Source organism: Manacus vitellinus, unplaced genomic scaffold, assembly GCF_001715985.3.
Source record: "Manacus vitellinus isolate BGI_N305 unplaced genomic scaffold, ASM171598v3 scaffold_1_pilon, whole genome shotgun sequence".
NCBI classification, from domain to species: Eukaryota; Metazoa; Chordata; class Aves; order Passeriformes; family Pipridae; genus Manacus; species Manacus vitellinus.
In genome coordinates this window covers 6,203,389-6,226,705 of record NW_021939396.1, presented here as the reverse complement: position 1 = coordinate 6,226,705, position 23,317 = coordinate 6,203,389, and the positions used below count along the sequence as shown (strand labels likewise).

The following is a 23,317-nucleotide window of genomic DNA, read 5'->3' as shown; positions in this document are numbered from 1 at the left end:
CACTTGCAAAAAAACCTCAAACAAACAAAAATGCAATAAATTTTAAAATTTATTTATTTCCTGCTGTTACAAGCCACTTCAAATTATTTTCATGTGCTGACATGTGACAGCTGTGTTTGAGTACATGCATTAGACACCAGTACAATATAAATGTATGCACAAGTACACTTCCAAAAGACTGGACCGACAAACTGCACATGAACTAAGCTTACTAAAAAAAAAAAAAAGGCAGCACTTATCTGGCATGTGGAATGGCTAAGATTGCACTAACCAAAATGTCCACTAGATTAATTTAAAGCTAACACATTTACTTTGATCAGAGAAGGCTGTAAACAGAAAACACTTCCTTTCTTCTAAGTCCAAATGCTACAGAGAAGGAGGAAATGCTAAATATTTATAGCAAAGAAAGTTTGGAAAACAACTACCAGCACCTTTTTTTTTTTTTTAAGAAATCAAGCTCTGTAGATTCAAAATGTGATTTCAAATGAGGTTGTGCAACTAAGTGGCAAGTTGCTTTAAAAACAAATCTTTGTAGAGGTGCTAGCAATGAATTAGATCAATAAATAAGTTCACGACCTTTCATCACCACATGTGTTCCTATGGTACTAAAGAGAATACCCAGACAGAGAAACAAAATGGTTACAGTTTATTAGTACAGCTTTCCCAGGACTAAGAAATTCTAGGATTTTTTAATTCTGAGAGAAAATATTTCACTTTTTAAAAGTATTTGTATCTTTGGACATAATCATCTTTTACAGAACCACTACAGTGAAGCTGAACAAATAATACCTAGGCTTGTTCAATTTAAGTGGTAGTACCAAAGCCTTTCATTTAAGTGTTAGGGAATAAGAAAATAACATTTTGGGAGGGGAAAGAATGGAGAGCTAAATTATTGCAAGAATATTTTCTGTCTTAGCCACAGTTACTCACATAAGTCTTCCCTTTAAAATAGAAGACTAGAGAGAAACAAAGGAGGAAAGAAATCCCAGACAAGATGCAGGCAACAGCATGTGCAGATCCCACTGCAGAAAAGTGGCAAGTGCTGAAGCTTTTCTGCAGAAAGCTGTTCTTGATGACATGATTGTTGTAACAGGAACTGAATCACCAAAGACTTAATTCTGAAGAAATACTTTCAAATACTTTCAAGCTGTTATTTCCATGGAAAACAAATCTTTGCAGTGCCATGGTGAGGGCACAGACAAGGGCACACGCTGTGCACGGGGGAAAAGCAAAAATACACTGTGTCATATTTTTTAAACCTTTACTCTGGCCTTGGGTTGTGTCCAGCTTACAAACAATTAAGAGCACCACTCACTCACAAGGAGACTCAGAATGCACAACACCAGAAAAAACAACACAGCAGATAAGATTCCTGCTAATTATTTGACAGCATCGATGATATTTCCTTAGAGTGGCAAGCAATAGAAGCTGCTAGAACAGACAATTCATAAAGCAACGAATGGTTTATGAGTAACTGCACAAGAAGTTCAACACCACTTGTCATTCCAGTACAGCCCAATCCCGCAGTTCATACCACAAAGCAGTGAAGAACTCTGTCATGAGTGATCTAAGCAACAGCTTTGTATGTCCATTTCAGACTAGACTTCAAGAAATCACACCTACCAGCCATCAAGTTAATGTAGATGAAGCCAATTCAGCTGTGTCTGTAGAAACAGTGTCTGAAGAACATACATGCACATATGTATTTATGACAGCTTTTCCTTCTGCTGTTGTCCAAGCATAGCCAGGTGCAGCAAACATCTGACTGAAAGCTGGGACTGGTACAGCTTCCAGTCGGGGATGTTTACAGCAACAGACTATGATACATCACTGGAGGGCCTCGGTGCAGAGCAGTTGGTCACCTTTAGGGGAGGGGAAATAAAACAAGCAAATAAATAAATAAATATTTCAGACATGCTTCTATAGCATTCCAACCAACTACGGTGCAGCTAATACTGAAGAAAACATTATTTTCACATTCAGTAACAAAAATACAGGTTTAGATTAGTAATTTACATTAAATTAACAAAGTTTCTAATGCAACATCTAGAATAAATATTCTCCATTTTTAATATGCATTTTAAGAGCTTTCTGGGTTCAAATATATTCATTTTTATTAATATATTATTTTATATTTATTTATAAATATAGATTTCATTTATACATTTAGAATAGACATAAATATTTTTTTAAAGGTCTATTGACTTTAATTCCCTATACACTCCTTCCTGGGACCCTCAAAAATAAACAGATTTCCACTTTGAACATCCTATGAATTTTGCAAATGGATATCCTTTCATAAACATTCATGTTTTTAAATATAGTTTCATGCAAAATCAGAGAGAAGCAAAAACAAGCCATGTTCATAATAAAAAATAATGACAGCAACAGAAACTTGACAGAACTCTGAAAATATTTACCGTGAGTGTCAGAATCCTCCCTGATCAGTTTAAAGCTCTATTACAAACAACTAATTAAAAAACCCCCAAACAACCCAAACCCACTTATCTTTGGGTAAGCACAAAAGGAGAGGGATGGGGTGGGATGGAAAACAACAACCACCTCAGGATGGAACAATTTTACTCCCCATCTTCAACAAGTCACTATCAAAACTCCCACTAAGACTGCATTCAGTTCAGCAGCAATTTCCTTCAAGTTAAAAGCACCTTTATAATACCATAATTTAGTGTTTACAATGCATAACACTGAAAGATGAAATAGTTACACCAAAGTAATTTATTAAGTGCATTTCACTAGAGTTAATTGTATATTCTTCTAATGCTCCAAACCCACACCATTGTGCATCCACATAACCCAGAATTCAAAACTCTAAGGACTCCTGTGGTGCTCCTGCTGTTGCCAAAGTTTCCCTGTCTTTGCAATGGACATGGAGGCACTGAAATTGCTATCACCAGACTTTGGTTTAACCATATAATTCTGGCTTGATCACATTCATGTACTACTTAGATGCCTTAATTTTGCAGTTTATAGCAGAATGCTTTCCTTTTACTGAAAGCAGACTGATAAATCCCCCATTTAGTAGCCTTTATCACTTCAGAAAGAAAAGAATTGTTCAAGTCAAAAGTTTTCCAATGCTAGATTATAAGTAAAATTCAGCAATGTAAGGTTGCTTGTTCTGGGGGAGTATGTTTAGGCCTCCAAGCAACTCATAAAAACAAAAATTATGACAAGTTCGAAAGTCAAGAAAGACTACAGTATTCAAGATTTCTCAAGTTACAGAAAGCCAATCACATCCAGTTTACAAATAAAGGTTTCCCGCTGCAACATGAAAACTTGTTAGTAGTAAGTGAATTTCATTATTACAGCAGCATGCCAAGATTAAGGAGGAAGCTGCATGCAGTCACTATGGATACCATGCTGACCTTCATTATTTTTGAGAATAAATAATTTAAAAGCCACTGGTCATTTGCAACAAAGGCCTCTTCAGGCTGTTCCAAAACTGAAAATTCCTATTTTACATTGAGAAGAAATAGGCTATTTCATGCAGAGGTAGGCACATGGTATTTGACTAATTAGGCTGCTGAGCATTAAGTTGCAATGAACCGTTTCTTATACTGCTTTCCTTTAACACTTACTTCTTAAGGAGTAATGAAGGTTACAACAATGTCACCTGCCCAAAGAGAACAAACTCTCCACAACCTCCTTTTGTTTTACCAAGTAAATCATCACAAAATTGCCAATATACATGACAATGAAATTTGCTGCTTTATCGAACTCACTATCAGCTATAAATACTTACACAATATCTTACAAAGTGATTGTATTTGCATAAAAGGAGCTGAAATGTTCATTTCCAAATGAGGTGTTAGAAAGGCAGAGACATTACAGGTCGCAGTACAACTACATACTTGAAAGATACCGACTTCAGAAGAGTTCAGTCAAAACTGAAGCCATACATTCATTAAGAACAATCTGCAGCTGCTTTTCGAACCACTTTGTTCTTCTCACAGAAGTAGAGAGCATACTCCAGCTTTCCTTAAAGGCACTGCCCTCTTGTCCTTGTAAAGTTTAAAAGCTCTGAAATCAAAGAGGATTTATTCTAATGTCATCACAAGTTGAAGAACTTTTGAGAGTGCTGGCTTCCGTTCATGCTTAAACTGTTTTTCTTAAGAACAGCAATCAAAGATATCATTGTTTGAAGTGTGAAGTCCCCTCCTAACTTCACATTAGAGAACACATGGAATGATGCAAATCTTAAAGACTACATCAAGTCCTTCTGACACCTGGAATTTACCTCTTTGTCATTTTCCAAGAGCACTGTAAGATCACCTGCCTGGGAACTGTTCTTCAGCTGCCAAAACTCCAGAGTAACAAAAAAGGTTTAATACTAGAAAAGAGATGCCATTACAGTACCTCAAGTTTGTGTTCATTCACTATTTCCAAACCAAAGCGATCCAAGCCACCAACATTCACTGCAATTTTCCTAAGCCTTCAGCATTATCTTACCAGTCACTGAACTTCTACTGTACCTTTCATAAGCACCTTGAACACAGAGTTCAACAAAGAAGGAGAGAGGAGAAAGGAAGAAAGGAAGACGGTGAGGAGTCAAGCAGCCAAAGAGAGCTGTTCCTTTCTCTTCCCCCACATCTTAAAGACATCCTCACTCTACAACCAGCATCAGCACTGGAACTCATTGTATTTGAGGCCTCAGTGGCCACATAAAAATAGTTAAAAGTAAATAGAGTCCAAAGCATCCTGCATGTTCATGGCTGTGTATGCTTTGGAGTCAGGGTCCTGTCAATCAGCCCATCTGTCAGTCAAAGCCATTTAGCCTCAGATGCCTGATGCAAGCCGAGGGTGACTGGAAGTGACAGAGGCAGACAGATGCTCACTGTTGCTGTGAGTTTGTTTTAAAGTCGTGTATTGGCCACAACAGAATTGAGAATTAAACATTAAATCATAAATATTAAATGGATTTTGGAACTGCACACAAATTTGAATACAGTGGGAAGAAATTCACAACGGAAGTCAACAGTCAGCATCCAGCAATTTTCTAGTGATTAAATCCAGATTTTAAAATTTGATAGTATCCCAGAGCACAGTCTAAGGATCAATGCTACATGAACTGATATGCTCTCAACGTGCTCTTTACTCCCTCCCACACAAACTCCTCTGAAGCATAAATCTAGGTTAAAAAAAAGTAAAAATAGACTTTTTTTTTTAATACTTTCCCTTTTTACCTTATAGTAATGTAATTATATCAAACTATTTAAATACAAATCTGTTCCTCTGATACTACAGTTAAGTAACCAGAACAGATTTTATACTAAAGTCCTTTTTTTATGTATTTTTTCTTGCTTTGGTGGAGGGAGAGGAAACAGGGGAGGAAGAACAACTTTTCACTAGACAGTTTATTTCTAAACTAAATGCTTAGAGAAATTTATCCAACTCCAAAGTATTAAGAGATTAGACTTGCACCATTTTTAACTAGCCTTACAGTACGCAGGCATTTTTATTCCACTTTTTCAGGGATCACAAAGAATAAATTCAGCTATTTACCCTGGGTCAAAGTGTGCTTGAATCAGCACATTTTAAGAACCGTAGCTTGAAGCACATACATAATTAGGGACTGAATCTAACATTACCAATGGTAAAGAGAAAAAAAAATCTTGATATTTTAAAAATGTATGGGAAAGCATGAAAGCAGAATATTACCAGCATAGCTCAGACTGAATTGAAGTGAGGGCTGGGTACATATACTATATATGTAATTATTTCAGTAAAACAAGCAACTAGAAGTCTGTGTGGTAAAATATTTTTATCTGACAAAAGGAGTTCTAAAGAGGACAAAATACTGAAAAATGATGGTGTGAGCCAAAATAAAAATCAGATCCTGATTCAAAATTACATCACATCTGAGTCTTAACAAAGTTAGAAAAAGTCATAATTTAGTCTACTCTGGCTAAGAATGATGGCAGCAGTTACACACCCCCACTCCCCCACCAGAGTCTCGTATTCCTCAGGCTGAGCAACACAGCTCAGCCTAAAGAAACCATATGTTTATTTCTGGAATACCATCTTGGCTCTCCATTGGGTGGAGTACCATACCCAAGATGTTATTCAGGCAAATTAAGTCTTTATTTCAGGGAAGTTCTGCAGTAACTGGTAATCTCCACAGTCACCACAGGAGATAGGAAGTGGCTAATCCAAGAGCATTTTGCTTTAAAAATGAGTGAAAATAACTTTAAAAATCCATGTAACAAACTAAAAACTTATAGTGAATTACCCTTAACATACCAACCAGTAGATTAACCTGCAATCAAGAACAGGAGGAAAGAGTAATACCACCCTTGTATTTCTCTTCCTCAGCACACAGCCATTCAGCAGTTTATTTTGTTATATGATGTACAGCAAACATGCACTGTTATTTTCACTTTTTTAGATCTCAAACTTTTCTAGCAGGAAAGCTACAACAGTGCACTGACTACAAGAGAAACTTGAACAACTTGAACTACAAAAATCAGAAGAAATGTGAATACTATGAATGTATTAGGCCAGATTTCACACAAAGATTTGATCCTTTTCCTTATGTTTCTATAAAAGTATTTCTTCCTCAGTTTTATCAAGAAATTTTGGTTGTGCAATCTCAGTAGGTTTAACATTATAACTCATTATTGTTGTCCATGGTATAGTTTTAATTTTATAGTTTTAGTTATTTACCCTTCTCCTTTGGTCCCTCTTACAGAAAAGGAATTGTTGCCTCATTTCTGGTACAGAGCTACAGAGAAACTAGATTGCTTAATATGGGATAGATTCTTGTAGACACTTAATTAAAAACTACTAAAACAAATCACTGTAAATATTTCCAGCTACCTCTACATGACATATCTCCATGTTATCCTGAAGAGTCTTCCAGCTCCTAATCTGGGCTCACAGTCTGCCTCTTCTTCCAAGGTAACCAATCTCTCTTATCCAAGATGACAAAGCTGCCTGTAGAAAATGAGGTCTTTCTTTTTAAAGGTATCTCTAAAATAAAAGATTCAGAAGATCCTCCAATCTGAAAATACAAAGAAAGTTTGTATGACTGAATATACAATCACTGATCAGACCATTTTAAGAGAGTGGAAGATAAAAACAAAAGGGCAAAAACCAACCTTAACACTTGACAAGAAATAGAAACAAAAAATACATTTAATAGATGTTCACTGCAGTAGTATCAGAAGAGCTCTCCACCCACAAAAAAAAAATCTAAATACTAGAAATAGTAAAGACTGAATTATTTGTAACAAGTTTACTAAAATGTTGAAGTCCTCCACACTCAAATATGGCCAAGCACGGATGGAAAAACCTTCCTAAAAGATTGAGACCAAAAAATCTATATAAACATGTCATTTGTTAAGCTAGGTTGTTGGTTGTTTTGTTTGGGTTTTTTGTTTTGAGTGGATATCAATTGAGTCTGGTGTAGCAGACTCCAATCAATGACACATTTAGCACACTCCTTCACTTAATGACTTTTCACTCACATTTGCAATTATAATTCTCTGATGATATCAGCTGCCAACAATAGTTCTCTGTACCACTGTCAGGGAACAAGTTGAGAACTGGAAGCAGACATCCCCTGCAAAGTCCCTTTGCTTACCTTGCTGAACAAGGACACATTTGGATATTCTGCTGACAGCAGAGTCTAACAACTAAGTCTGCACCAATTACTAAATTGCTGCAGAAGCTGGTAAGGGCCAGGGCACCAAGAGAACCACAGCCAACGTTCCCATTCTAAGGATAATCCTGTGTGAACGTATTCCAATCCTTGTAAATGAGTGTATTTGCAAATATGACAAGTCCTGCCATCATCACACTGAATTTTGAAAGCAGAGTCTGCAGGCTGCTACTGCTGCCTGTAGACTTTGGTGAAAGTATAGTGCCACAACCACCAATTTTCCCTGCTGCATCAAGTGAGCTCAGCTGCTCCATGGCAATTATATCCCGAAGGATATCAGACTGAGGAGTGATCTGTACACCAGTATCAATCCTGACCTTAATCCCAGAGCATATACACTTTTTAAAATTACTTCAAAGAAAATAAGCTCAACCCGGGAAGCATCCAAGTCCCAAACATCAGATAAGCACACAGCACTTGGCTTTACAAAGCATCTTTGTCCTTATGCACAAGTTTTTTTAAAAAAAAGTCAACTGCTTGTTTTGCAATAATCCCCAAGAGACCCATTCTTTTAAGCACACACATCCAGGCTGCTTCCACAGAGGAAACAGTCCCTGCAAGAACAGCACGCAGTCATGGCATCCACTTCACAATCAACAATCTCAAAAACAAAACCAAAACCATACAGCATGAAATAACACAAAACTCCTTTCAACTACTCTCAGACTGATTATCTCCATTTAAAATGCAGATTTAACGAAGTCATTTTCAAAAAATAATTTTCGGGATTTACTGACAGTAATTGGAACCAGATACACTGTGCTGGCCAAGTAGCTCATTTGGAAAACATTACTCCACATTATAGAATCAATCTTAAATCGGATTTGACAAATAGACTTGGAAAATTACTACTTTCAGAGCCTCTCAAACACCATCTCCTCTAGAATCAAGCTGGCTCCTTCAATAATAAATAACACAACAAGAATTAAAATAGACTCTCCTAGTCTGCAAATCTAATGTCATGGCCAGTCTTCTGCAAATATGCCAGGAGTATAACTGATAAATTTGAGTCAAGTTTCCCTACTTGGAGCAGTGTAACAGTTAAAATTTAGTTACTGAACTACAATAACAGGCATTCAAGTTTTTGGAGAAGGCAAAAGTGACTTTTAGTAGGAAAACTTTTCATAAATCGTATATCTAATATTTAATTTTCATAGTGACTGTTACAAATTTTACTTAACAGCTACTAAATTTGTCATTTTTTTATGCTGTATTCTATAAAGACTTTCTCCTAGAATCATAGAATATGCTGAGCTGAAGAGACCTATCAGGATCATCGAGTCCAACTCCTGGCCCTGTGCAGGATACCCCATGAATCACATCATGTGCCTGACAGAGCTATCATCTCCTAAAAGTGTCATGGCATTCACAGGAGGTTTCCACCATACTCATATCTGAGAAACTCACGAAGTAGAGAGTCCCATCAGCTTCTGGAAGGAAGATGGAACAAATACAGATAGAATTATTTTGATTACCTTAAGGAGTTAACAAAGATTTATCAGAGGCAGAATGTACCCAACTATCCTCACGAGAAGAGACGAGAGGCCCTGATGAAAACCGAATGGTCCACAGAACACATCTGGATTTTAGGACAAATTTCAAGACAGTCTCCCACCACAGTCTCACCTGGGAGCCGAGGAGCCTCAAGCTCAACAAACAGAAGGGAAGTTGACCTGGAAAACTGGCCGGATCTCTGGCTCACGTGGCTGCAACCAAGGGCTGAGTGCCCAGCTGCAACTTGGCTCTGGGGGCCAAGCCAGGCCTCCAAACACTCATCAGCAACCAGGCAGATCAGGCAAAGTGCACCCTCAGCAAACCGGCAGGCAAAGTGGAGGGGGGAGCACAGAAAAGGCCGCTGACACAGGCAATGCCAGCGCTTCCACAAACACACACAGACCAGGACAAACCCGAGCATGGGGCCAAAAGAAACCTCAGCAGGTTCAGAAAACTGCAAAGCTGTGCATCCAGGGCACAAGAACCACACAAATCAGCACAGGCTGCGGAGAGCTGGTGCAGGAACAGCCCTGCTGGGAAGGGCCCAGCTGCTGGGGCAGACATCGCCTGGAACAGGAGCCAACCTGAGGGATGTGATCCCTGCCCTGCCTGACACTGGCAAGGCCACTCTGCACACACCTGGGGCTCAGGTGAGGACCCCACTGCAGTGGGAGGCTGAGGAACCAAGGAGGTCCAGCCCTGGGCTACCAAGATGGTCAAGGGCCTCAGGGGCATCACCCACAGGGAGAGGCCGAGGGAGATGGGCCTGTTTTCTCTGGCACAGAGAAGGCTGGGACCGTCTAAGAGCTCTCTACAGCTACACCAAGATAGGAACTGTAAAGACAAACACTGAGCACTGCCAGACAGGATAAGGAAGAGCATTGGCCACAAGAGGCAGCATGGAAAATTCAGGTGGGACACAATGACAAATCTTCACTAGGAGAGTAGTGAAGCCCAGGCACAGGTTTCCCACAGAGGCTGTGGATTCGCTGTTCTTGAGGGTTTTCATGGCCTCATAGGTCAAAGCCATGGCTTATCCCACCGAGGGCTAGTTCAATGCATGCTGTCAACAAATGCTTGGACCAGACCTGGAAGAGTCTCTTCTGACCATTACACTTGCAACTCCATGATCTCATTAATTCCTGTGACATGCTTCCAGTAACTATAGCCTTGTTGATATAGTTGTCCTCAGACATGGTGGAGTCAACAAGTCTTTGGAAAAAGAATTATCCGCAGATTACATCAGTACAGACTTTCCTATAAATAGCCAGATGTTATCAATAGACTACAGTGCCAGCATCTCCAACAGTTCTGAAATCACAAATAATTAATGTTAAAACTATTTTGATCAGCTGATGCCAAAAAATAAACTTCAGAGAAAATAGAAGTTGCATACCTAAGCCTACTGAATTTAAATATGCTGCCAAACAACTATCTCATGGTCACCTTTGCAAATGACGCAATGTTCTTCCCGAAAAAACATCTCTTCAAAATTGTAATTTTACGCCAGTACATTAAAGAACAGGCAATATGAAAGATCTTTTCACTTAGCCTGCTTGTAGAAACTCCCTCAAATTTGAAAGAGGCAGCAGAATGTTCCCACAGTACATAATTTTGAACATGAAAACTTTAAAACGTTGCTCTGAAGCAATACACAAGGAAGCCATACATTTAGGGACAGACTACAGATTTTCAGTCTCTATTTATCCCCAGCAAATCTCATTTTTGCTTTCTCCCAGTAGTGAATACAGCTTTTCAAATCACGATGAACTAAATACAGAAGATGGACAGTAAGACTTCAACTGTTTTTCTGTCACACTACAAATGCAGAGCTTCAGTAATAATCAAAATTAAACCATTTACAGTAAACAAACAGTTTGGGAGGAACTTAGAAGGACTGGTTCCTACCACTTACTCCTAGGACAACACAGATTAAGCAACAATTCAATGCAACAGATGAAATAGCTTGGTGAAAGGGAAACCTAGATCATTACCTGACAATAAAGTCATGAGTTTTGAGTCCTTCTGGCCCAGCAAACCTGGAATTATCTTACGCTGTCAAACTATCAATGAGAGGTACTCCATTTAATCAAGAAGATTAGTAGCTAAAGTGAACTCTTTGCCTTGCATTAACTGATGATTTTCACACCCTTTGGTTAACTGAAGTATTCATCTAAAAAAAGCCCCAAACCTCTGCCCACATTAGTGGGTAGTGTACTGCAAGAGGAGGAGATCTGCAAAACCAAAGAGTTTGTGCTGAAAAGAATATTCAAACTACACATATTGCAGGAGATCTCACTTCAGAATAGGCTCTAGTCCTACCTGAGGTCTAAATATCCTTAAACCAAACCCATTAGTAAAGTCCAGAAGCACACGTATCAATTCAGTTTCTTCCAAAACATGACTTGGATGTTCAGCAGGATCAGCAGCCAAGAACACCAGCACCCAGTCTACAGTGACAGGCATTCTGGGGATAACACACAGTTCTCCTCAAGTTAATCTTGAAGCAATTTTTATTAGCTCTGCAAAATACACAGTAATGCATGAACATAACAACTACATGCACGACAACTAAACTTCTTTGTCATACCTCAAACAGAAAACAACTGCGCAACAAAAACATCATTTTGCTTTATAATTATCTTAATGAGAGAGGATGTTGCACAATGACTATTACAGAAACATGAAAAGAATACTCACACCACCGAGTCTGACTATGGGTGCACTTTCACGATGGTTTAAATGAACATGGTAAGAGCACTGTGGCAGAAGAGTAGTCATGTTCTGTCTTCCTCCTTCCTCTATTGCTGCAGGAATTTTTGGACTTCATGATGCAAGGTACTTGGACAACCACTGTATTAGCTGCAAACTAATCCTGGGGGAGGGGAAATAAAAAGAAAAAAAAATGAGTTTTCTGCTATAGCAGACAGCTGATCTCAATCACCAGAGAGCAGTACAATCCTTAGCACCAACAGCAAGGTACTGTATAGGGCTGGACTGCCTGTTTTGGTGGCAACACAGTGTTAAACCAATATAGCTGAATTGTTTAAGCACAACAGGAACCTTCCTCCTGCCCCAAAAAGAGATAGAAATACTTAAGACCTCTGGTATCAACATGTTGAGTGGGGAACAGTAATGTGAGCAAGATGTAGAACTCAAAGTCACAGTAAACAACAACAAAATGAATTTGAAAAACCATGCTTCCCTAAAGGTAGTATTATGTTTGCAATCATTTAGATGCAGCTTCAATACTTCCCAGCCTTGCAAGAGCAAACTGACATTTGAAGAAAATCAGCAAAGTTACCTTTCACTCCCTGCATCAAAGTTCACCCCCACTGCAAGTCTGAAAATGTCTTTCAGCCTCTTTTGTTAACACTGCACGTTAACATGGAGCTCTTCCCACAGACCTCTGTGCCAAACACAGTCAGCAGACTCCACCTCCACAGAAATCAGCTGAGCAGGACTTCCACAGTAATCGCTTTTCCTAAATGCTAGGAAGGAGCTCCAAGTCTCCTCTGTTACCAATGCTCCAGCTGGCAGGAGGTGGTACACTACAGGTTAGTCCTGAAAGCACCTGGACCTTGGAGACGCCACAGCAAATCAGAAGAACACGAGAATAAACAAAAAGGTTTCTGAGTAGTGAGAAACATCTAAAGCACGTCGGGCAAAACCTCTCCTGAAGAACTTGCCAGTATAACTTTTCTGAATACTAATATTCCCAAAGAATACTTGTGAAAACCTCTACCCAAGGATGTGGTTCCATCCTCCTCTGGTGGCTGGGACTGACAAAGAGCTACTCACACATGAGTATTAGTTACTTCATAAGGTCAAGGGTACAGCTCTGCAGAATTTGCATGAGAGATGCAAGCTGAGCCCAAGAGTGGAGCTCTCACACAAAAATATCATTAAATCTGGAGTTTCTATGTTAAGAATTTTATCAAGACTTTAAAGTGAACTTTACAAGAGCCCAAAATAAAAGCTCATTAAAGCCAGGCATCAAACAAAACAAGTGAGCAAAAAAAAATTAAAACTGTAATTAAAAAAATATTTTAAAAGCTGCCTATCTAATTTCACCATACTTACACATATAAAATAATGTGTTTACAAAAATAAAAAAATAAGCAAACATGTGGTTCCTCATAGGAATCCTGACATACTCAGTTCATGAACCAGATGTTCCCTGAAAGAGGTTTGAAGAGCAAGGATGCTACAGTCCTAAAGACTTACTTCACCTGCTGAAAAAGCTGAAAAGATCACTCAGCTTTCCACAACCGCTACCACTTGTTTCAATTACTTTTTTAAAAGCCAAACAAACTAGGACAGGTAACTGAAGAAAACTCCCAAGGTGTTTGGACAGTGACTAAAGCAATTTTTACAGACACTCACTGCTTCTATTCTTTATACGAGTGACCAACTGCAAATTTCTCAGTCAGTTGGTTCAAGGCCAGGTTGGATGGGGCTCTGAGCAACCTGGTCTAGTTTAAGGTTTCCTGCCCATGGCAGGGGGGTTAGAACTGGATGATCTTTAAGGTACCTTCCAACCCAAACAATCTACGATTCTCTAACTGTAGCATCTCAAGAAGAGGTCAGTGGAGGCCACATTAGCTCAACAGAAATGTAAAAACATCAAGGAATTCCTCTAAGGAATTAATTAAATTAAAGAAAAGCAATTTAATGCGCAGTCTGTAATCTTTCAATGTGAAGAATTAAAATTTAACTTGTAAAAAAAAAGAGTAAAAAGCATCAGCAATAGCATTTCTAGAACAAATATGTTCTGTGAAAACTGCTAGAAGTTAACCTGTACAATGGGACAGCGTCACACTTAAGGAAATGCTGCAAATATAGGCTTCTAGTCATTTGTATACAATAAACACAAGCACCAAAACTCAAGCCTTGCATAAAGCTACAGTCACCTGCCTTAGGCTCCACTTAAACGCAATAAACAAGAGTATCATAGTTGGCAATATTTGTCAAGCTCTGTATGCAAATGCAATCTAATATTTAACCTTGCAAATTCCAGCTTAACTACAATACTATTTAAAAGTAGAACTCCTCAGTCTAATTATATTTTACAATTTAAAGTGGTAGTTTAAAAGACAGGAAACATCACAGAGTTATCAATAGTCTGCACACCATAGTGCTTCAGACTCCAATGATCTGCAAGTCTCATCTGTGCAAAGACTAACCAGAGAGCTGAGAACTTGATTCTACAGAGGGGGAAGAAATGACTAAAGCAAACAGCCACATAGTTCAAGTTAACAGCACATTATAAAAGGTCTAAACTATTAAGAAATAGATTTGTAGCCTACCAGTAAAATGACAGAAAACTAGTATTCGCCTTCTCATTTAAAGCAGGGAACTTAAGAACACGTTCCCCTTTCCACCAAAAAAAAGAAAAATTAATAATTAACAGTCTTTGAGAATTGCAACGGAGATTTTATTGGGATGCCTGGTACCCCCAGGAGGAATTTAAAAGTACTATTACACATAACAGCAATTTAAGCTATGTAAACAAAGATCTTGTTTCTTAATTTATATATAAGCAAGAAGTCAGATATCATTAACTACAACAACAAGGAACTTCACACTGAAATTTGTATTGTGTAAGAAAGGGCAACAAATACACCAAACGTCTCCCTGGTCTTGTAGACTACAACTTGACATTAACATACAGAATCACAGCTTCAATCAGCTTATTAGGACCAAGGAATGTTTAGGTACACAGATTCATCTTACTTTGACGAGATTTTACTGCCTCTAGTTAATATTTGGCATAACCTGACTTTTAACTGAACGATCAGTTTAGCAGATCCTGATCTAACTAGTGTGTTTATCAAGATAAGTCATTTAGTCACCATATTCAAAGCGAAAAATTCATCATAAAATTTTAATTAGGCTTTTGAACTCAAAGCAGTCATACAAACTGAAATCAAATGAAAACCAAAAGACCAGACAACCATGCATAATCACACAATATCTGAGGATATCAACTACTACATTTATTTTGTAATTAATAGTATTAAAAGCATTGAATCAGATGTGGCAAGTCTTTTGCAAGTTACAGAGTAATTGAGACAAAAACAAAACAGAAGAGATGAAGAGTCAAAGTAGGCAGATGTGTAGTTGAAGAAAATATCACAGATTTCCTTAAGGAATCTGTCTTATGTCACAGCTGAGTCAAGTTTGAATATGTTTACTGTTAGGCTACAGATATGCACATCAATCTTCATAAAGCCCTAGAAGTCATCTTAACTTTCCTTGGTGTTCCCTTGAAATACTCTCTTGATATATTCAGAACAGATGAGGGGCAGGCTGCAGAAAAACTAGCCTCCCTGATACCAGAACATTCCCAATGTTCCAGTGACCTGAAAGTACCTGATCCTGTCAGCAGACGGTTCAGTTATCTCATGGCAAAGGGCTGTGTGAAAATGAGGATGTCCTTGACCTACAGTGAGATCCAGTGGTTATGCTCACATAACCCCATCAAGGAAAACAGTCCTGAAAACACTGCCTTTGTCTTACTGGGATAAAGTACACACCTGACAAACTAATATTAAAAATTAGTTGCTCTAGTATTTCTTATCTTAACCTAACCTAATGGAAAAAGTGTGTTTACTTATCCTTCTGAAGCTCAGTGCAATATCGATTTCTCTTAAGTTAAAGTTTTACTGATTAACTTTACTGAACAATAATTTGAGATAAGCACAACTCCAAAAGAAGCAGACTGGAGGGAAGATGAGAAATAATATTTATTTACAAGCATGAACCATATATAATCAGATCATTTCATTAAAGTTTATTAGCAGGGCTAATAATATATCGCATATAAAACGCTAAAGATACTCCCAGAAAACACTGAGTTAAACACACACTGCACTAAGCATGTGAGCACATTGCAAGAATGTTTATTAAAATACTGATGCATATCACATATGGACCAGTCAGTCAGCAGAATGAATATGGATAGAATGAAAAAGCAACACTCTCTAAGCACAAAGGTGATCATCTCCAGGAACAGCCATGGACATCACACAGTTTTCATGACTCCAGCCAGAGGGCTAGTGAGGATGATGTAAAAGGAAGGAAGATGTGATGGAAAACTCACGGCAACTTTAACTTTAAATACTTAAAGCTAACACTAATGAGGGACTATTGCTCTGGGTACTGACTCTTCAGGCCCAGCAGCAGAGACATGCTTTAGGAACACTAAGTAACAGCAGCGAAACAGCCGGACGCGTCACCATTTGCCTAAACCAGAACACAATTTTCCATCTGTTCTGCTTTTACCCTTTTGTTTCCTGCTTCTATCTTACCAAACAACTCTGCCTTCTGTTTTACTATTCTGTTTGCCTGGTACTGCGGACATGGGAAAGCAGACAGTTTGGTGAAGGTTAAAAAACCTGCTCTGTGCCAGCAGCCCCAAGCAGTCCGTACCCTGGGAGAGACGCTTTGGAAGCTCACGCAATGAGGAGCATTTTCTGCCAAGCTGCAGAGGGTCAACAGGGCATCTTCTGTTGCCAAGCATCAGCCTTGGGAAATAGTACTTTCCAGAAGGTAAAAATTTGAGCCTTTCTGGGACTTTCAACAGTACATAACACAGCTCCCCACTCACCCAAAACTGCGAACTCACGCTGCGATTTCTGCGTGTAAAAATACAACTAAAACTCAGTGCATGGCCACTCCAAATGATGAACTGAGCAGTGTAAGATAACACAGAGACACGAGCTCAGTCTTCAGAACATTGGGAAACACTTTGAACATCTGCAGAATGACAACACTGCGTTTGGCTGAACCATGCTGTATCTGCAGAGAGAACAATGAAGTGCATGAATAAAGCCCTCTGAGGCTCAGCTGGTAGTTTGATTTATTATACTCATGTTAAGCCTCCAACGTTCATTCCCCACATAGCTCTGACACAGCAGAAGATTTGGTTTGGACTAACTTATTTTATTTCTATATTCTTTACACAAAATGTCCACTAATACCACTTTGATATCTAACATCATGTTGATTCAGTGTGAAACATGAGAATTAAACAGCTTTTTAGCTTCCTCATTCCCACAGGATTCAGCATGCCATCAGATATGAAACAATCTCATCTAGGGCACTTCTGGTGAATATTTTAATCTTTTTCCTTTCTCTTTCTAACCTTCACTTCTGCAGAAATATAGATCCAATTCCCTCAGCCTTCCTGTGCTGTTAGAACTCTTTACTGCTGTTGTTCAGACTGAGACATTCTAAAAAGACAGTATATAAGGAGTAAACTGATACTACTAAAGGGTGACGTCTGATAAGTCATGAGCACTAAATAAATTTTAAACTGCAAAGTAGGTTGTGCTTCTTCCCACTAAATATCAGCTCAGACACAGCAATGTCTCTTTATATGGAAGTAGAGCATTCTCCAGTTAGACCAGTTTATTGCTCCCTTAACTTATGAAACTCGCTAAAAGAAAAAAGCAGGAACATTTTGAAACAAATATAAACAGGACCCAGTTACCACTGATAACTGGATCTCAATACACTCTCTTCCATGTGTATACCTTATTATTATTATTATTACAAATTGATAGCATAACTCTTTCAAGGAAGTATCAGTGGGGCAGAAGGTCTTTGCATTTCTGGATTTATTTTTTGGCATAATCCTTCCCATTGTGCTATGTGTAATGGGATCTATCATTCACCAGTACAACCATCCCTTAGCTTTTCTTTACTTTCAACACTCTACAGTGCCTTCAAAAAGCAATCTGGAAAAGACCACTGAGCCAAGCAATGAACACTTAAGCCAGGCAGCCACTGAAAAAGTTTTCCAATAAACTAGATAAAATAAGTTATGTAAACAAACTATCACTAATACATCTTGCTACCTTCTAGACCACTTCAGAAAAAATAAATCTATCATTACACAGATTCAGGTGGTAATATTTCAGATAATTTTAATATTATTCCACGTCACGCATACCAAAGGTAGATCTGAATAAACTTGCAGATGAAGTCTATAATAAACTGAACAGGCTTTTCTAAGTTTTTTCAGTCCAGATAATTCTGAAAGCACAGACCTTTTCCTCATCCCAGAAGTTCCCTCTGACAATGGCAGGCATGCCTTCACCATTATATATGCTTCCAGCTACAAGATTTTTACCTCTTTGCTCCATACTCCATAGACCACAACAGAAAAAATCCTCATTGTGTTAACTAAACCAAAAATGCAGCAGCATGCAGCCAGCATACTCACTCACAGTCTTTTCAGCTTGTTCTCAATCTGATTATTCACGTGTCTTGTACTGACTGCCATCTGCCCACTCCTTCTCCTGTCTGTCTCTGACACAGACTTTGTGCCACCTCATAAGCCTTTCTTTTTTTTAGCACCTTTCTGCACACTTCCTTCAGGTCAATGATACATAGAGGGAATAAATTCAATTACAAGATTGTTTCCTGGGGCTCCCTAGGCATTACATTTCAAATGAACTCCAGTGGAGAAGATGTTTTGCCATGTGACGCTCATAAAAACCCAATATAGTTATTTCCTACCTTTAAAAATATTTTCATACATGGAATATGTATGCAGATAAATTATACATATTAAACATGTATATATTTATATACATATGTAAGACAGGAAATAGATTCAAGAGCAGCCTCTTTTTTTTTCCCATTTAAACTACAGTTTGAGCAGTAATCACCAGGAGATATGTAACGGAGTAAGCACACAGGTATTTTTATTTTAGGCAAAGAATACACTGCTTCATAGGACTTGACAGTTGTCTCCATTAACTCTGTGGTTGTTGTAGCCAAAGCTTATCATGTGTTGAAAAGGACGCTGGGATTAATTATGTAGTTCCAATCTGGCCCTTTTATTAGTATCAGGAATGTTCATTCCCCAAGTTGTACATGACAGTCACTTAAAACTCCATCTGGCTTTTTTGATTTACACCAGGAACTTCCGTGCTAAGAGTTCATGGATGTATTAACTGCACTGAGGTTTTTTCCTCCCCCTCTCCTAAAGAAAAAAAAGTTTGCAACAAACAGCTTAGAGTACAAACAAACCAGCAAATGCCTGTTAGTATTTGCAAGTTTAGGAAGTAACAAAGAAAGAGTCTATGCTTCTTTACACAAGATTTGTTTAGAAAAAATTGGGAAAAATAAACCCGAAACAGCCTTCACTTTACTTTGTCTGCTGCTGACCTTTAGACCTGACACCCACTGCATCCTGTGGGAAACTTTTTCCAAGAGCCAACTTTTCATAAATATTTTAGCAGATTTAAGCATCCAGACCACATTTTATTTGCCCACATCTACTGAAAAAACTACTGAATCACAACAACATACATGTGGACTTTTAAATTCACCTAACTATCTGTAATGCAATAAAATATAATGTAACAAAATCTCAAATGTGCTACATGCAGGTGCTTTTGAAGTTTGGGGGTTTTTATGAGTTTTATTCTTACAGCTTCTACAAGTCTCTAAAATGCATACAATTGCATTGCTGCCCGTTCTCCTGTGTATGGTTTTAAAACAGATTTGCATATCCTTCATAAGTAATGAAAGCACTAGAAAAAGTCCATGCATTCCTAGATTTGGGCAATAAAAGTAACAGTGATAATTCAATTTCCTTCTCAAAATAAAAATTCAAGTTTCTCTTAGATGTTTTGCCAATAAATGTCCTTAAACTTTGCAAGAACAGCTCACTTAAAGGAATCTGTTTAGCTTTCCAGTGCCTAAGCACTGCACCTGTTCCTTTTCAGATAACCAGTCTCCTTGACAAGTCTTGCACTCCTCTTGTTTCTCCTCTACAATGAGAAATTGTTTCGTGCAGTGTGGGACAGATCACTTGGGGAAAGTCACAGGAAAGATTTCATTACTTCCACAGGGCACATGAGCACTCCTTTCCAGGTGTGCTTCTCCTCCAGGTCAACCCTTCTTCCCTCTGTACATGGTTCCTGCAGAGCTATACATCTCGCAGTTCTGCACGTGACTGCACCAGATCAATGTTCATAAAGAAACTTTCCAGCTGTTCCAAACAAGCCATGGAGTCAGACAAGGACAACCATGTTGACACTGAGACAGGTAACCAGGAATTTGGCTTCCTCACACTGCTACAGCACTAACAAAAGAGACTAAAGTATGAAACTTTTGATATTGTTCAAAGAAGGCGTTCCATTTACTTAGAATTAGACTATGCATGTTGTGTTACTGCAGGATAATATGCCAACAAGTTTCAGCTAGATTTAGCAAGCAGGAAAAACAGAAGGAATGTTTGGTTCTGAGAGCTTATAATGGAGGGTTTGTTTCCATTTCACCCATCAAGTGGCAGTATTTTCATTATGCATGACTAAATGTTAACTGCAAGGACAAGTTTAAAGGATCAGTATCTGAAGACACAATGCCTCCCAAAGACCTTGTTACAATAAGTGTGTAGTGACAGGACAATAAAAGCCTTTACTTTCCAGTCTTAATATTATTGAAGCTCCTATTGGAACTTTAGTTCTTTGGGTTTTATGGCTGTTTTATCACAAGCCATCAAAACTGCATCAGTGGTCCATCTACATATGACACAGATCAAGGCTTCAGTCCACTAAAACCTCTCTCACAGCCACATGACTTCACATGGTTACAGATCCATTACCAAAAGGTGCAGGGGGACAAACTGTGTCTCACTCCAAGTTATTCCCAGGATGTCTCCTAGGACAGTGCTGTGCTCCTGGCACAGATCTCTTCCCTCTGCTCACAGGAAATTTGCATGTAGACATTTGAGACAACAAGAAGCTCTCAAAACCTCCAGTAAGATAATGCCAGTGAATTATCATGCATGAGAACAGCAGGACAGGATGTACAGTGCAAGCTTACATAAGACACAGGCACTGCTGGGAACCAGCACAAGTGAACAGCATAAATGGCTCAGGAAAATGCTGATGTCACTCACGTACATTTGGGTTGTGCTGGCCAAGTTTCTATGAACCTAAAACTGGCCTTTCTAGCTGTTTGTAAAACCTCACAGTCTGTTCTGCTCTGCCCAGATCTTGAGAAGAAACTTGTTTTCAAACACCTGTGTTTCTTCCTAGCGAAAGTTTTCTTTAAGATGAGCAAGAATCTAAAGAAAAACAGAAAATGTAATGGAGGACTGGAAAAAGCATGTAACTGTGTACACAAACACTTGCTCCTAATACTGAGAAAATAGTTCAAGCACAACTTACCCATTTTAAAATATGACCTCTGCAAACCTACTAAGGTCAATGAGACTTACAGTAGTTACTCAGTGAGCCCTGCTTGCATAAATTAAAGACGCCTAAGGGTAGCTATGAAACTGGGTATTTGATTTTTCCAGGGCACCTACATATTATGAATTAACAATGAATTGCCATTTTACCAGAGAAACTTTCAGGTTTAAGAATAAGAAAAATCAAACTCAACTGTGTTGTGCTTACCTCCTCCTCAACACCTAAAAGCTCTCCTATTTAATGTTAAACTGATTATGGAAGCTTCGTATTAAATTGAGTAGGTGAGACACAATAGATCAAATTACTTTCAAAAAATCCCCAAGATATCAGTCAAACAGTGCTTCCTCCTGGTGTATCCTTCTACAATAGATTAAAAAAAAAATTAGAAAATATGATGAGTAATCTAGCTGCACAAATGAGTATAAAGCAAAACTCTAAAGAGAGAAAACTTAGCTCACTCGGATCAGTATTTGCAGCAGCAACTTCCAGCTCTGCGCTTGGCTGCTTTCATCAGTTATTGCAGTGGCTGCTCACCACTTCAGAGGAGTGTGCAAACCATGAGAGGCAACTCCTTGAGTTTCAGGATTCCTGTATTTAGGTTTTTGTCTACGGAATACTTAAGGTATTTGATTTTCCATAGAGAGCATCCTATAGGGTGAGATGGAAAACACTGTTCCTAAAGAAAATACTGTCCTTGAACGACTCAGTTTGTCTTTCATTACAGGTATAATGAACCTACAGAGGCACCCTGAGAAAGCATTGAGTTAACCCAACTCCCCAACCCTGGCAAGAACCAGGTGCCACAGTAACTTACAAACCAATGCCAGAAATACTTTCTTCACTGTATCAAGTAAATCAGAATGCCTCTCTTTCAGTTCCTTACCAAAACACCAAGTCTGACACCACTTAGGTCACAGAGGACAACTATGAGAGATAATCTGCCACATTAGAAATTCACAAGGTTTCCTCAGCAGTGGGAGAGGACACCTAGAATCAGTTTTGTTCTAGGCAAACAGGAGGGAAAAAAACACCCATAAACTATTTGCAGTGTGGAATGGCAGCTCTTTGAGAGCATATTAATGCACATGCTACATAAAAATATGAAGTTCAAGATAACCACAGTGTAAATCACAGAGTATCACAGGTATATTAAATGTCTTTTTAAGCAAGCCCCTATTTCCATCCAAGAGTGGCTACTACAGGAAAATTCTACAAGCAAAATGCTTGCATCCTGGCTAGAGCCTCCCTGCTTCTATTGCAGAAATAACATCACTATCTACCCATTATTACTACAGCAGATAAATATTTCACAGTCATTAGCGTGTTAATTCACAGTATGACTTGGAAAGCACTGCTATTCCCGATTCATAAGCAAACAGAGGGCTGGTGCTGGAAGGCTGATCCAAGGTCATGGAGTAAGTCTGTGGTAAAGTAAGAAACTTCACCTGGTTTTGCCTTTGTGCAACTAATACTTTCTATTAATGAGTCATCGCTGCTCCTCTAAATTGTTCTTTGAGCAGGAAGAGACAACAGACTGCCTGTGGCATTCAAACTCTACATGTTAATAGCAGCTCTGCTCCAGGCTTTTCTTAAAAAAAAAAAAAAAAAATCACACCCAAGGGCCTTGTTCTGTGCTGTCACAGAATCCTGCTCCAGCACTGGGCTGCTGTGGGGGGAAAAAGAAAAATACATATATATATTATGAAGTAGCCTTCCTTGTTTGTGACCCAGCTCTCTCCCTGGAGGAACAAAACCCAGTCCTTGAATAGTTTTTACTCCCTCCTGCCACAGACCACCGGGCAAGGGCAAAGTGCGGGAGGAAGGGACGGTCAACGGGAAGACAAGTTATCAAAGCTGGGGGTCGGGGAGGGGGGGCAGAGCTCCCTAAGGCCGACAAAATAGAAATAAATAAATAAATAAATAAAAG

At 38.7% G+C, this 23,317-nt stretch overlaps 1 protein-coding gene across 1 annotated transcript in view; it reads right to left on the bottom strand.

Moving 5' to 3' along the window:
- Window positions 1-12,051, bottom strand: part of ZFAT (zinc finger and AT-hook domain containing) — a 113,080-nt gene extending 101,029 nt beyond the window's left edge. Inside the window, exon 1 of the mRNA XM_008924688.3 lies at window positions 11,873-12,051. The gene's annotated coding sequence lies outside the window, so the exon portion shown is untranslated. The remainder of the gene's footprint in view (window positions 1-11,872) is intronic.
- Between the last annotated feature and the right edge of the window lie 11,266 nt (window positions 12,052-23,317).